The following is a 12,236-nucleotide window of genomic DNA, read 5'->3' on the forward strand; positions in this document are numbered from 1 at the left end:
CTTTCATAATGTTAACCTTGGAGAAGGAAGAGAAACAGTCATGGTTCAAATGTCACTGACTCTTGCTCTTTCTCAACATTGAGAAGTTGTTTTTTGAATAAATGTGTCTTTAATTGTTGGATGTTGTTAGGGCAATTTCTAGAGATTGTAAACTGTTATTTTTTAAAGAATTGTTCACCAGTTATGTTGTTTCATTGCAGAGATGGTCCATGAAGATCTTCACACTGCCATTCTAGAATGCAACTCTCTCTATTCTCACTTTGCCTCATTGCATAATCATCTGTATCTACGTTGATATGCACATAGTCAATTATTCTAGTATATGTATATTGTTTTATTCTTATGTAACTCTTCTAGTTTGCTTATTCATATTTACAAGGCCAAGAATGGCCATTAAGACTCAAGGCTTGTCTTATCTTATAGTAGGCACTTAATTATAATATATAAATAAAATAACTACCAGTGTTTGTATCTACGTTAAGCACTTTTAATATGACATTTCATTTAATCCTATAGCATACTATGAATTAGAAATTATGATCCTGATTTTACACAGAAAAATTTAGGTATGAGAGATTAAATAGCCTCTCAGGATTGAAACCAGACTTATTTTTCTTTAGAGTACATAACCACTCATCTGGTTATAATCAGATCTTAAATAAAACATTATCTGATTATAACCAAATAGGATGTTTTCTCTTTGTTTCAAATGTTGTAAGCTAAATATAGCTGTTTTCAGGGACACAGAAACATAGGGAATAGTGGGAAAACTGTTCTCACTTTCTCTCTCTTTCTCTGCATAACCTCCCACCACAACTTTCTCTTTCCTTAACTGATCCATTTCTCCTTTTTTATTACCCCCAAACATGGACTTTTGAATAGCTAATACATTTCACCAATGGTTATGTAATATTTTAAATAAGACATTTTGGATTCTTCTATAAAAATTATTCATTCCTTTTAGTGCTAGCAATTTAAATACTTTGACTGTATCCCAATTTGAAGAAAATACTTTTGCTCTATTTTAAGGCACAGGATACTATTATGAGTAATTTGTCTATGGGTTCAGATCTTCATAGCCATTTGCTCAGCTCACAGACTAACAGACTAATGCTCATCTAAGTCACATTTTAAGTATGTTTAGAAGAATGACAACAGATGTTAAAATAGGATACACAAAAATTACATTAAGTATCAAAGCTTTATTATTCAATTCAATTGTAATCTTGGTCAAAGATTTTTGAAGTTTGTTTATTTATTTTTTAGGAATCCTATTAAAGACATTGATGTCACATGATTTCTTTTTTCTGTTTTTAGAAAGTCTGCAGCAATACTGTTCCTTGGGATGTCTCCTCAGAGCCCAGCTGATCTTTACACATTTTCATAAGCTAGAAAGAAAAAAAAAGAGACTGATAGAAAAATAGTGAGGCACTTATAGGCTCTGATCAAAAGGGAATTTAAGCAAATATTGCATAGGTATGGCAAACATAGAACACCAAATCTCTGTCTTCTTGGTTTCTGTTCTCAAAAGCCATTTCCTTTTTCTTCAACATGCCCAGTGTTTCTCTATGACAATCACAAGTGGCCAGGTATACGTTCAAGATATTTTATACAAAGATATTGAAAATATTTAGATACACATAATTGCTTCCTTGAGAATAGATTAGTTTGAGCAGAGTGTTAAATTGTAGGCCCTGGCCAAGAAGTGGTGATGAAATTTTAGTTGAAGGATAGAGGTAGTTTGTTGAATTAAAAACCAATTTGGTTTCTAAGTTAACTTTTTTCTTATGGGCTACACATAATCATATAATTAAATACAGATTGTATATATATCAAGAAAATATAAGGCATATATTTTCTGCCTTAGAAAAATCAGGAAATAAGGAATATAAAGAGTGAAATAAGACTAATTCCTCTTACATAACAGGGCAGGTTAATTAAGTGATCATGAAAACGAGTAAGAAGCAGCCCTGACATTAGTGAATTTCTTTTAAGGCAAGAAGCTGAAATAAGCGTGATGGGAGTTTTAAAACACAAAGAACCAGTGACTAACTGTGGCCAGGCATATATTTTTCCAGAAATAGAAAAGAAACAAAAGTTCAGTTAAGAGATGATTTATACGTGACAAGAGAATTTACTGTCAAAGATATCAGTTTATTCTTAAATTTTATGCTTTTTCTGCTCTTGCTTTAAAAGACATCTTAAGCTTTCTTAAAGGTCATTACAGGTATCTGATAAATATTTAAGCTACCAACTTAACAAGAAGTTGTGTTTTAAAGAGAAAAGCATCTGGAAGGGAATTGTTTATTATTCCTCACATTTCCAGTGGCCTATGTCTAGGAAAACCCCCTGCAGTGGAGAAATTTGGATTTTAATTGGTAGCTTCCAGTACTGCAGGCTCAGTACTTAGGAGGAAAATGATTGGTATCAGTGGAGTTAGTCCTACATTTCCAAACATGTTAAGTGACAATAAACATCAAAATTTCCTTTTAAAGAAAGCACCTTTTTTTTTTTTTTTTTTTTTTTGCTATTCTTTGGAAGAAAAGAGATAGAGAACAAGAGGCTGTTCTTTGAAATACAATCTCATTTCCAAAAAGGCAGTGTGTTTGAAATCACAGCTATGGCAAGTATTAAGCTCATCTGCCTGTAAAGCACAAGCACAGCTGTTTCCCTATGGTGCATTGTTAGACTTTTTGATTTTCAAAGAACCAACGGAGCTAAGATACATGTAACCCTTTTTGTAACAGCTCCTCTTAGTGCTTAATCCCTCTGCACAGTCCCTCTCTCCTGCTAGGCAATTAGAATGGTCTGGAGCTTTTCAAAGCAATGGTACAGGTTGTCTTACCTTGATGTCCTGATTGCCCAAGACTCAAAGGGAAATTCTTCTAAAGGGGTTAAAATGCAGTGATCTCTTGCAAAGTCATGGTGTAGCCTAAAATCCAGCCTCCTGCAGGGAAGACAAAGGAAAGAAAGCAGGGTAGACAATTTAACAAAATGATATAGTCAATTCAACAAATACTTCTGTTGTCTCCTGCTTATAATAACCTAGTGTATTTGTGGCACTGTTCTCTGTGCTTTCTATACTTTATTTTATTTAATCTTTATAATGAACCAGTGATTAGCATATTTGTTGGTTTCCCAAGAAAAGCATGCAGTGTTCCTCTTGGGCCCTTTCCCAATCCTCTCTTCAGTCATTTGCTAAAAATGAGTTGAGACCAAGATCTAGTTGCCTCACCTCAAAAAGGAGGTATCCATATCTGGATCCCTCAAACTTCGGGTTTCATATTGGACTTTAGTCCTAAAGTATAATAATTTGCACAAAACACAGAAATAGTAACAGCTAGAAATGTTCTTCGCTCACTCTCATTTGGTAACCAGACTTTGAACAGTGGCATGAGGTGGTTACACTCTAGGCTTTGGGATAAATGGCCCTATCACTCTCACTCCTTTTCCTTTGTCACTAAGAGGTATCATTTTATATTTATTTATTTTACTGGGTAATTCATAAAGAAAAAGAGGTTTATTGGACTCACAGTTGCACATGGCTGGGGAGGCCCCACAATCATGGCGGAAGGTGAAGGAGGAGCAAAGGCACATCTTCATGGTGGCAGGCAAGAGAGTATGTGCAGGGAAACTGACCTTTATAAAACAATCAGATCTCATGAGACTTATTCACTATCACCAAAATAGCATGGGAAAAATAACACTCGCATGATTCAGTTACCTCCCACTGGGCCCCTCCCACAACCTGTGGGGATTATGGGAGCAGTTCAAGATGAGATTTGGGTGAGGACACAGCCAAACCATATCACCATCAAAATGCTAAATTGAAATAAAATTCAGACTTTGGTGTAGACATAAATGGAACAGGCTTACCTACTTTGATTTGAGGTCAAAAGGAAAAAGAGAAAACAGCAAATTTTCCAGCCTTTGTTACACACTTCTGCACTAGAGTTTGAGTTTAGAAAACCCCGCTTGCTCTGTGCTAGCTTCAAGGACTTCTTGGGCAGAGGTGACTATGGTAAGGCAAAATTGGGGCATGTGGCTTTGGTCAAATGTCAGAATGCCATCTTAATTGCCCTACAGTGCATAAAATCTCAACAGAATTGCTATTTCAGTTTCACACATGAGGTAACTCAATAGCAGGGAGTTTAAATAATTTGCTGAAGCTCATAGAGTGCTAATACATAGCAGAAGCTGACTTGGAACCCAGGGTCACCTAATTCCAGAGTTTTTACTCTTAACAACTATCTTACACTAAAACAGTTTTTAAGAATAAAGTAGCAATCCAGACCATGTACAAACACCAAGTGAATGGGGTGGTGGACTGTGCTAGTGAAATTGAGATGAAGTAGCTATTGCAGTGGACAATGAATCTTCATAAGGATCTCCTGATCCGTAATGAAGCACAAATACTGAAAAGCAAGGAACTTTAAGCAGGACACAGAAACAGGAAAGGGAAAGTCCAGCCCAGTTCAATATGGCATGCTTTCAGTGGGCCATTTGTAACCTGATACATTTATGTTGGTGTCCAGGAAGAATGCCCAATGAAATAAACCTGAAGATAGCCAGAAGCTCGGAGTCTCTCTCCCAACTCTGCTATGGTACCCCTCTTCCTGTATTCCCTCTTAGTGACCCCACCCAGGCCTTAACTCATTTAGAGAGCTCAATGTTTATTTTGACTTTACTTCTTCAACCACACACACACAAAAATAAAAATAAAATAAAAATCGGCCTGGGAAATTCAAATATATACTTTAAAAAACCATGAAGCAGAAGATGAAAATTTTGAAAATTCTGACATTGTATTTCATGCACCAAAATTGCCACTCCAGTTATAGAGTATTATCTCCTAATCAAAATTCTCCCTTTTCAGTTGAGTTAACAAGCTGTGAGTGTTCTTTCTTAATATTTGATTTTTAAATTAAGATGTTATTAAACTAAATAAAAGCCTAAATGATGTAAGTCATGTGAACGAACCTTATATGAATTTGAATACATGTAATAGAAGATCATGTATGATGTGTGTATTTTTATATTTGACACAAATTTCCTGAAGCTCTTTAAATAACATTGTCTTAAGATAGACCATAATGACATAACTTTTTTTATTTTTTGGTAAATATGAAATATCTGAAGTGTCCCCTGGGAGGCATGGGTTTGAAATTTACAAAGTTTTTCTGTTTAACATTTCTTTATTATGTTTCTCACATAATGTATGTTATTTTTCTATTTAAAGAACTAAACACAATTAGGAAATAAATTCAAAGATTCTAGTTTTTTTACTATGAATAATTGGACAATCTTTTTCATTAAAAAAAAAATTTTTGAAACGAGCCAATTGAGTATTTCAGGGCATTTCCCATAACACTTCATGCGCACGAGAAAATTTTTCTTTTCTTCCCTAGTACATCTTATTTGTCTTGGCGGAGAAAAGCCTGATGGTAATAATAATGAAGCTGTATTTTAGGAACAATCGAATGGGATTCAAATTTTGGGTTGCCATTGGATTTAAGATGTATATGTGTCTTTGTGGTAGGCAGGGAGTTCTAAACTCGAAATGCAACTGATTTGCTGTGCGACTTTTTCACTTGAGAAGTGTGCAAATTTCATTCTGCTTCCTCTAGAGCTATATTTGATGTGCTCATGTTAGTTTGTAAGTAGAGAAAAAGCAGAGTATGTAAGTTTTTATATACTATGGGTGGATTTGGAATACATTGGAGGATTTAGAATACTTTTTAAGCAGACGGCACTTTTTTTCAGATAAAGGCTCCAAAAATCAAATTTTATATAAAATCTATCAAAAAATATATTTTGGCTAAAATTGGCTGGAGTCCAGATTCCTGCCCACTCAGAGTCTTGTGATGGGACTGGAACACTAAGAAGCTCATGGAACTTTACAGCTTTGCCTGAAAACTTTTTGAAAACCTCTGCTTCTGACTACTTATTAGAATATGTGAAACTCTGGGATTAAAAAAAAGTTTCTCAAAGTGGAGGAATTAAAAAAGTATTCAAGGGAGGAAAAGAGCACAGCGTGGTCCTTTTTGTAGAAAAGCATATTTTCAAAATCTATTTGGAGTTCATTGTATTTGACAGTGTTAAAATGATATACTTGTTCCTAGCCCAGTATTTCAAATACCCAAATGTCTGAGGAAACAAAAACATGACTGAAATGAATCTATTAAGAGCCTTAAGTTCTTCTGAGATGTAAAGACTAAACCACTAATTTCACCTTAGGACTGTGATCATATGGTTTATGATGCCCCTGAAAACTTTTAGTCCTTGAGTCGGAAAAACTTCGACATCATCTGCTAGAAAATAACCTGGTGGAAAATACAAAGAGAATTAAGGTTCAATAATGACATATTCTGAATTTTGGAAGGCAATGCCTATTTAAAATAGTTGATCATGTGGTCAGACTCCTTGTCCCAATTTTTGGTTCAGAAAATATTGTATCCATAATTATGTGGGGTGTGCATGTGAATAACAAATACGTAGAAGACTAGTGGCAATCAAAGCTTGTAGAAGATTTAATTTAACAATAGTCCACAATTTTAGTCTAATATGGCTCTCTAAGAACAATGTTTATAAATTTTAATAATAAGATAAAAAGTAAAATAAACCTAACTGTATAAGAAATTGATAATATAAACTTATTAGATAATTATTTCAATTTATTCCAAAATAACTATTTTGACCATATATCCCTGATGATATATCTCTTAAGGGAAAAAATATAACCACAAAGAAATACTTGGCTTATCTCAATATTTCTTCTAAATAAGAATATTGTTTTTTTTGTTTTGTTTTGTTTTTGAGACAGAGTCTCTCGCTCTTGTCGCCCAGGCTGGAGTGCAGTGGCATGATCTCGGCTCACTGCAAGCTCTGCCTCCCAGGTTCACGCCATTCTCTGGCCTCAGCCTCCTCAGTAGCTGGGACCACAGGCACCCGCCACCATGCCCTGCTAATTTTTTGTATTTTTAGTAGAGACGGGGTTTCACCACATTACCCAGGATGGTCTCGATCTCCTGACCTCATGACCTGCCCATCTCGGCCTCCCAAAGTGCTGGGATTACAGGCGTGAGCCACCGTGCCCGGCAATATTGGTATTATTATTTTGAGGTAGATAAAACAAATAAGCAATTGTGTTAATGTCTTGAGAATCATTTTTGTTTAAGATAATCAAATAATTCAAATATGAACCTATTATTTAAATTTGAATATAAAATATATTGTTCTTTATTTCACTCTAAAAACATATATTTTCTGTTCTGTACATTGAGAAAACTTAGAACCAACAGTACTCCAGTAAAAATGAGCATTCCTACAACCAGACTACAGTCTATAAACATGATTTCTTACCAAAATGAATCAGGACTCTTTGAAGAAAATGCTGATTCTAGTTTAGGGTGATAAGTATGCAAGCTGAACCTGGGATACGGTCATGTATCACTTAATGTTGGGGATGCATTCTGAGAAAAGTACTGTTAGGCAATTTCATCATGTGGGAACATCACACAGTGTACTTACGTAAACCTAGATAGTATAGCCGGCTACACACCAAAGCTTTATGGTGTAACCTATAGCTCCTATGCTACCAATATGCACAGAATGTTACTGTACTGAATAATGTAGGCAATCGTAATGCAATGGTAAATATATGTGTATGTAAACATAGCTAAACATAGAAAAAGTACAATAAAATTCCCTTATAATCTTATGTGACCATTATCATATGTGGTTCACAGTTGACTAAAATGTCATTATTGGCACATGACTGCATTTTGTCATATCAAAAAATGGAAAAGCAAGTTAAAAAAGCTATCGTGGCCAGGCGTAGTGGCTCACACCTGTAATCCCAGTAGTTTGCGAGGCAGAGGCAGGCAGGTTGGGAGTTTAAAACCAGCCTGGCCAACATGGTAAATCTCCGTCTCTACTAAAAATACAAAAAATAGACAGGTGTGGTGGCGGGTGCCTGTAATCCCAGCAACTCAGGAGGCTGAGGCAAGAGAATTGCTTGAACCCGGGAGGCAGAGTTTGCAGTGAGCCGAGATCGCACCACTGCACTCCAGCCTGAGCAACAGAGCAAGACTCTGTCTCAAAAAAAAAAAAAAAAAAAGAAAGAAAAAAGCTATCTCAGTTCTCAGTTGTCTCACAAGGACAAAAAAAAAATTCTACCTGAAGAGACCTCCAGTAGCAGTTCAAAGATTTGACCGTTTGAGCATGACAAAGAATAATGACTATTAATTAAAACAGCTTATAAATATGAATTTTTGTAAGTCCATTAATATAAAACAAAACCACAAATTTACTGCTTATCTTTGGAGCAATATCTACTCATTTTTTAAACATGATAAAGGGAAGAAGCAAAGAATTTACCTGACATCACTCAAGCCTACCGATTGATTTTAGCATTACTAAGTGAAATAATCAGACATTTCATGTTTCCTGATGTAGTGCAATAACAAACATGCACAAAAAATCCATAGGATATGATCATCATTGAATCTGAATTTAATCAGTCCTCCAGTTTTAATAATGATCGAGGAACATGTTAAAAACACAACCCATATACAACCTGCCAAACCAATAATGTGGAAACTACAGAATGAATAATTTAGTTTATTTGAAAAATAGATCACATAAAAATGGGGAAATTAAAATATACCTTAAAAGTTACCAATAGAGCAATGAGGGACATTTATATAAATTTAAAAAATACAAGGCAATACTATAAATTTTATGAATTTCTATGTACATCGTATCAAAGTCATTGAATCAAACATATTTATTGCTTTTCCCCTCATCTTTGCTCTCAAATTCTCCTCTTCTGTTTGAATTAGATTCTTAAATATATCATTTAGTAATGTTCCTTTAGCACAAGAGTTTGAGAGTTACTGAACTGTCAGTTTCTCAATGTTGAAAATTATCTTTATTTTACCCTAATTATTGAATGATATTTTAGCTGGGTATAGAATTTTAGGGTGAAAGTTTTTTCCTGTCAGAATGCGAAGGTAAAAATTTTATTGTTTTCTAGGATCTGTTATAGAATGCTGTCATCAGTCTAATTAGTAATTCCTTTGAAGGTCAACCACCTTTTCCTTCTGTTTACTTTCACTATGTTATTTCATGTTCTATTTCATGTTCATTGTGCTATTTCTAAATGTGATTTAATTTTATTTACATTACTCTGGAGTCAGCTTCCTCCATTGATCCTTTGACCATTTATACTTTGTGGGTGACTCTCTTTCAAACTATGACCCCAATCCATTGAAACATTTTCCTCAACTGGTAGACAGAACTGTCTAATTTCCAATTATAGGACAAAGAGTCCTTTGTGAAATCTGGATTTGTGGTGATTGATCAGGTTCAGCTATGCTTCTGGACCAAATGTTTTTATTTCTAGAAGGCATTTGAAGCCTTATTCCTAGCTATTAAGGCTTATGTGATTTTGATGCTTTCCTGAATGTTTGGACCTAAGCTGGCTCTCTTCTGATACATTCTCTCCCCCTGTATAAGTAATTGAAACTTTCTCATTCAAAGTTTTCAACCTGAGTAGTAATTTTGAATACATTTTATCCAGAATTTCTAAGTGTTTGTAGAAGAGAGATTAGAATGGCTCTGTCTTGTCATCACAGCCTGCCATATTAACTGGAAATATCTGAACATCATTCCGTTTATTTTTAGTTATGGAAATATGAAAATATTGCTGACCAAAAATATCGTTTCCACTTTTTAGATGCTTGATATGTAATTGGAGATATACAGATACTCATAAAACATAAACAGAAAAAGGTTATTATACAGTGTTGCATAACAGTTTAAGCAGTATAGACTAGTGATTAAAGGCCTCAGATAGGATGATGCCACAGTGCCAAAATTTGAATCAAAGCTCCAGCATTTGACTGTGTAAATTTGAGCTAAACTTTTAATATCTCTATGCCTTAATTTTCCTTGTTTGCAAAATTTGGGATAATTTTACATATTCCATAGCCACTGGTAAATCAGTTAATGCTGACTCCTGTTCTATTCTCTATATCTATGAGATCAATTTTATTATATTCCACATGTAAGTGAGATCATGTGGTATTTGTCTTTCTGTGCCTGGCTGTTTTCACTTAACAAAATGTCCTCCAGGTTCATCCATGTTGTCACAAATAACAGGACTTTTTTCATTTTTATGGCTCACTGGTATACAGTTGTGTATGCATACCATATTTTCTTTATCCATTAATTCATTCATGTATACAGGTTGATTCCATAACCCTAGCTATTGTGAATAGTGCTGGAATAAACATGGGAATGCAGACCTCTTTTCTGCATACTGGTTTAATTTTCTGTAAATAAATACCCAGTAGTGGAATTGCTAAAACATATGGTAGTTCTGTTTTTAATTGTTTGAGGAGCCTCCATACTGTTTTTCTTAATGACTGACTAATTTACATTCCCACCAACAGAGTGCAAGGATTCCCCTTTCTCCACATCCTTGCCAGCACCTGTTGTCTTTTGTCTATTTGGTAATAGCCATTCTAACGTAGTGAGGTGATAAGTTATTGTGATTTTGACTTGTATTTCCCTGGTGATTAGTGATGTTGATCATTTTTTTTTAATATACGTGTTGGCCGTTTTGTATGTCTTCTTTTGAGAAATATCTATTCCGGTCTTCTGTTCATTTTAAAATTAGGTTATTTACTTTTTTTCCTTTCGAGTTGTTTGAGTTCTCTATGTATTTTGAATATTAACTCTTTATCAGATGCATACTTTGCACATGTGCTCTTCCAATCTATAGGCTGTCTATTCACTCTGTTGATTTTGTTTCTTTGCTGTACAGAAGCTTTTTAGTTTGATGTAATCTCATTTGTTTATTTTTGCTTTTGTTGCTTCTGCTTTTGAGGTCTTATCTTTCAGAAACCCCTGCCATACCAATGCCATGGAAAATTTCCCCTAGATTTTCTTCTAGTAGATTCATACTTTCAGGTGTTTAATGCACTTTGAGTTAATTTTTTTATGTGGTGAGAAAGATTCTTTTTGCAGTTTTCCCAGCACCACTTATTAAAGAGACCTCTTTTTCCATTGTGAATTCTCAGCACCTTTGTCAAAAATCAGTCAGCCATAAATGAGTGGATATTTTTCTGGGCACTCTATTCTATTCATTGGTCTATGTGTCTGTTTTTATGCTGGTACCATGCTATTTTGGTTACTTTTGCTTTGTAATAGATTTTGAAGTCAACTGGTATAATGCTTTCAGCTTTGTTCTTTGTGCTCAGGATTGCTTTCCCTTTTCAGGGTCTTTTGTGGTTCCATATAAATTTTAGGAATATGTTTTCTATTTTTGTGTCATTGATATTTTGATAGGGATTGCCTTGAATCTCTAGATCACTTTGGGTAGAATGAAAATTTTAACAATATCTATTCTTCATGTGAAGACTGTATATATTTTCATTCATTTCTGTCTTATTCAATTTCTTACATCAATGTTGTATAGTTTTCAGTATAGAGATCTTTCATTTCCTTAGTTAAATATATTCCAAGTACATTTTTAAAACTTGTTTTATTGTGACTTGCTTTATTGCACTTTGCAGATATTACATTTTTTATAAATTGAAGGTTTGTGGAAACCCCACATTAAGAAATTCTTTTGATGCTATTCTTCCAAGAGCATTGGCTCACTTAGGTCTGTATGTCACATTTTGGTAATTCTCATAACATTTTAAACTTTTATTATTATTAATATTATTATATCTCTTATGCTTTCTAGTCAGTGATTTTAGATATTACTATTGTAATTGTTCTGAGGTACCACAAACTGTGCCCATGCAAGATGGTGAACTTAACCAATAAATGTTTTGTGTATTCTATCTGCTCCACTAACAATCTGTTCCACCGTCTCTCTCCCTCTCCTCAGACGTCCCTATTCCCTGAGACACAACAATATTAAAATTAGGCCAAATAATAACCCTAAACAGAGCCACACATCTCCCATTTTAGATTGAAAGGTAATATGATTACGCTTAGCGAGGAGGGCATGACAAAAGCTGAGATAAGCCAAAAGTTAGGTTCTAGTACCAAAAAGTTAGCCAAGTTGTGAATCCAAAGGAAGTGTTCTTGGAGAAAATTAAAAGTGCTACTCCAGTGAACACACAAATGATTAGAAAATGAAACAGGTTTATTGCTCATATGGAGAAAGCTTTAATAGTCTAAATAGATGATCAAACCAACCACAACATCCCCTTAAG

At 34.5% G+C, this 12,236-nt stretch overlaps 1 long non-coding RNA gene across 1 annotated transcript in view; it reads right to left on the reverse strand.

Annotated features, from left to right (window-relative positions):
• Positions 1-1,189: 1,189 nt before the first annotated feature.
• Positions 1,190-12,236, reverse strand: part of LOC134761798 (uncharacterized) — a 36,871-nt gene continuing 25,824 nt past the window's right edge. The window contains exons 2-4 of the long non-coding RNA XR_010140938.1: positions 3,534-3,639; positions 2,846-2,947; positions 1,190-1,388 (exon numbers count right to left, since the gene is read on the reverse strand). This is a non-coding gene — a long non-coding RNA (uncharacterized LOC134761798). The remainder of the gene's footprint in view (positions 1,389-2,845; positions 2,948-3,533; positions 3,640-12,236) is intronic.

The sequence above is a fragment of the Pongo abelii genome, chromosome 6 (assembly GCF_028885655.2).
Source record: "Pongo abelii isolate AG06213 chromosome 6, NHGRI_mPonAbe1-v2.0_pri, whole genome shotgun sequence".
Classification (NCBI taxonomy): domain Eukaryota; kingdom Metazoa; phylum Chordata; class Mammalia; order Primates; family Hominidae; genus Pongo; species Pongo abelii.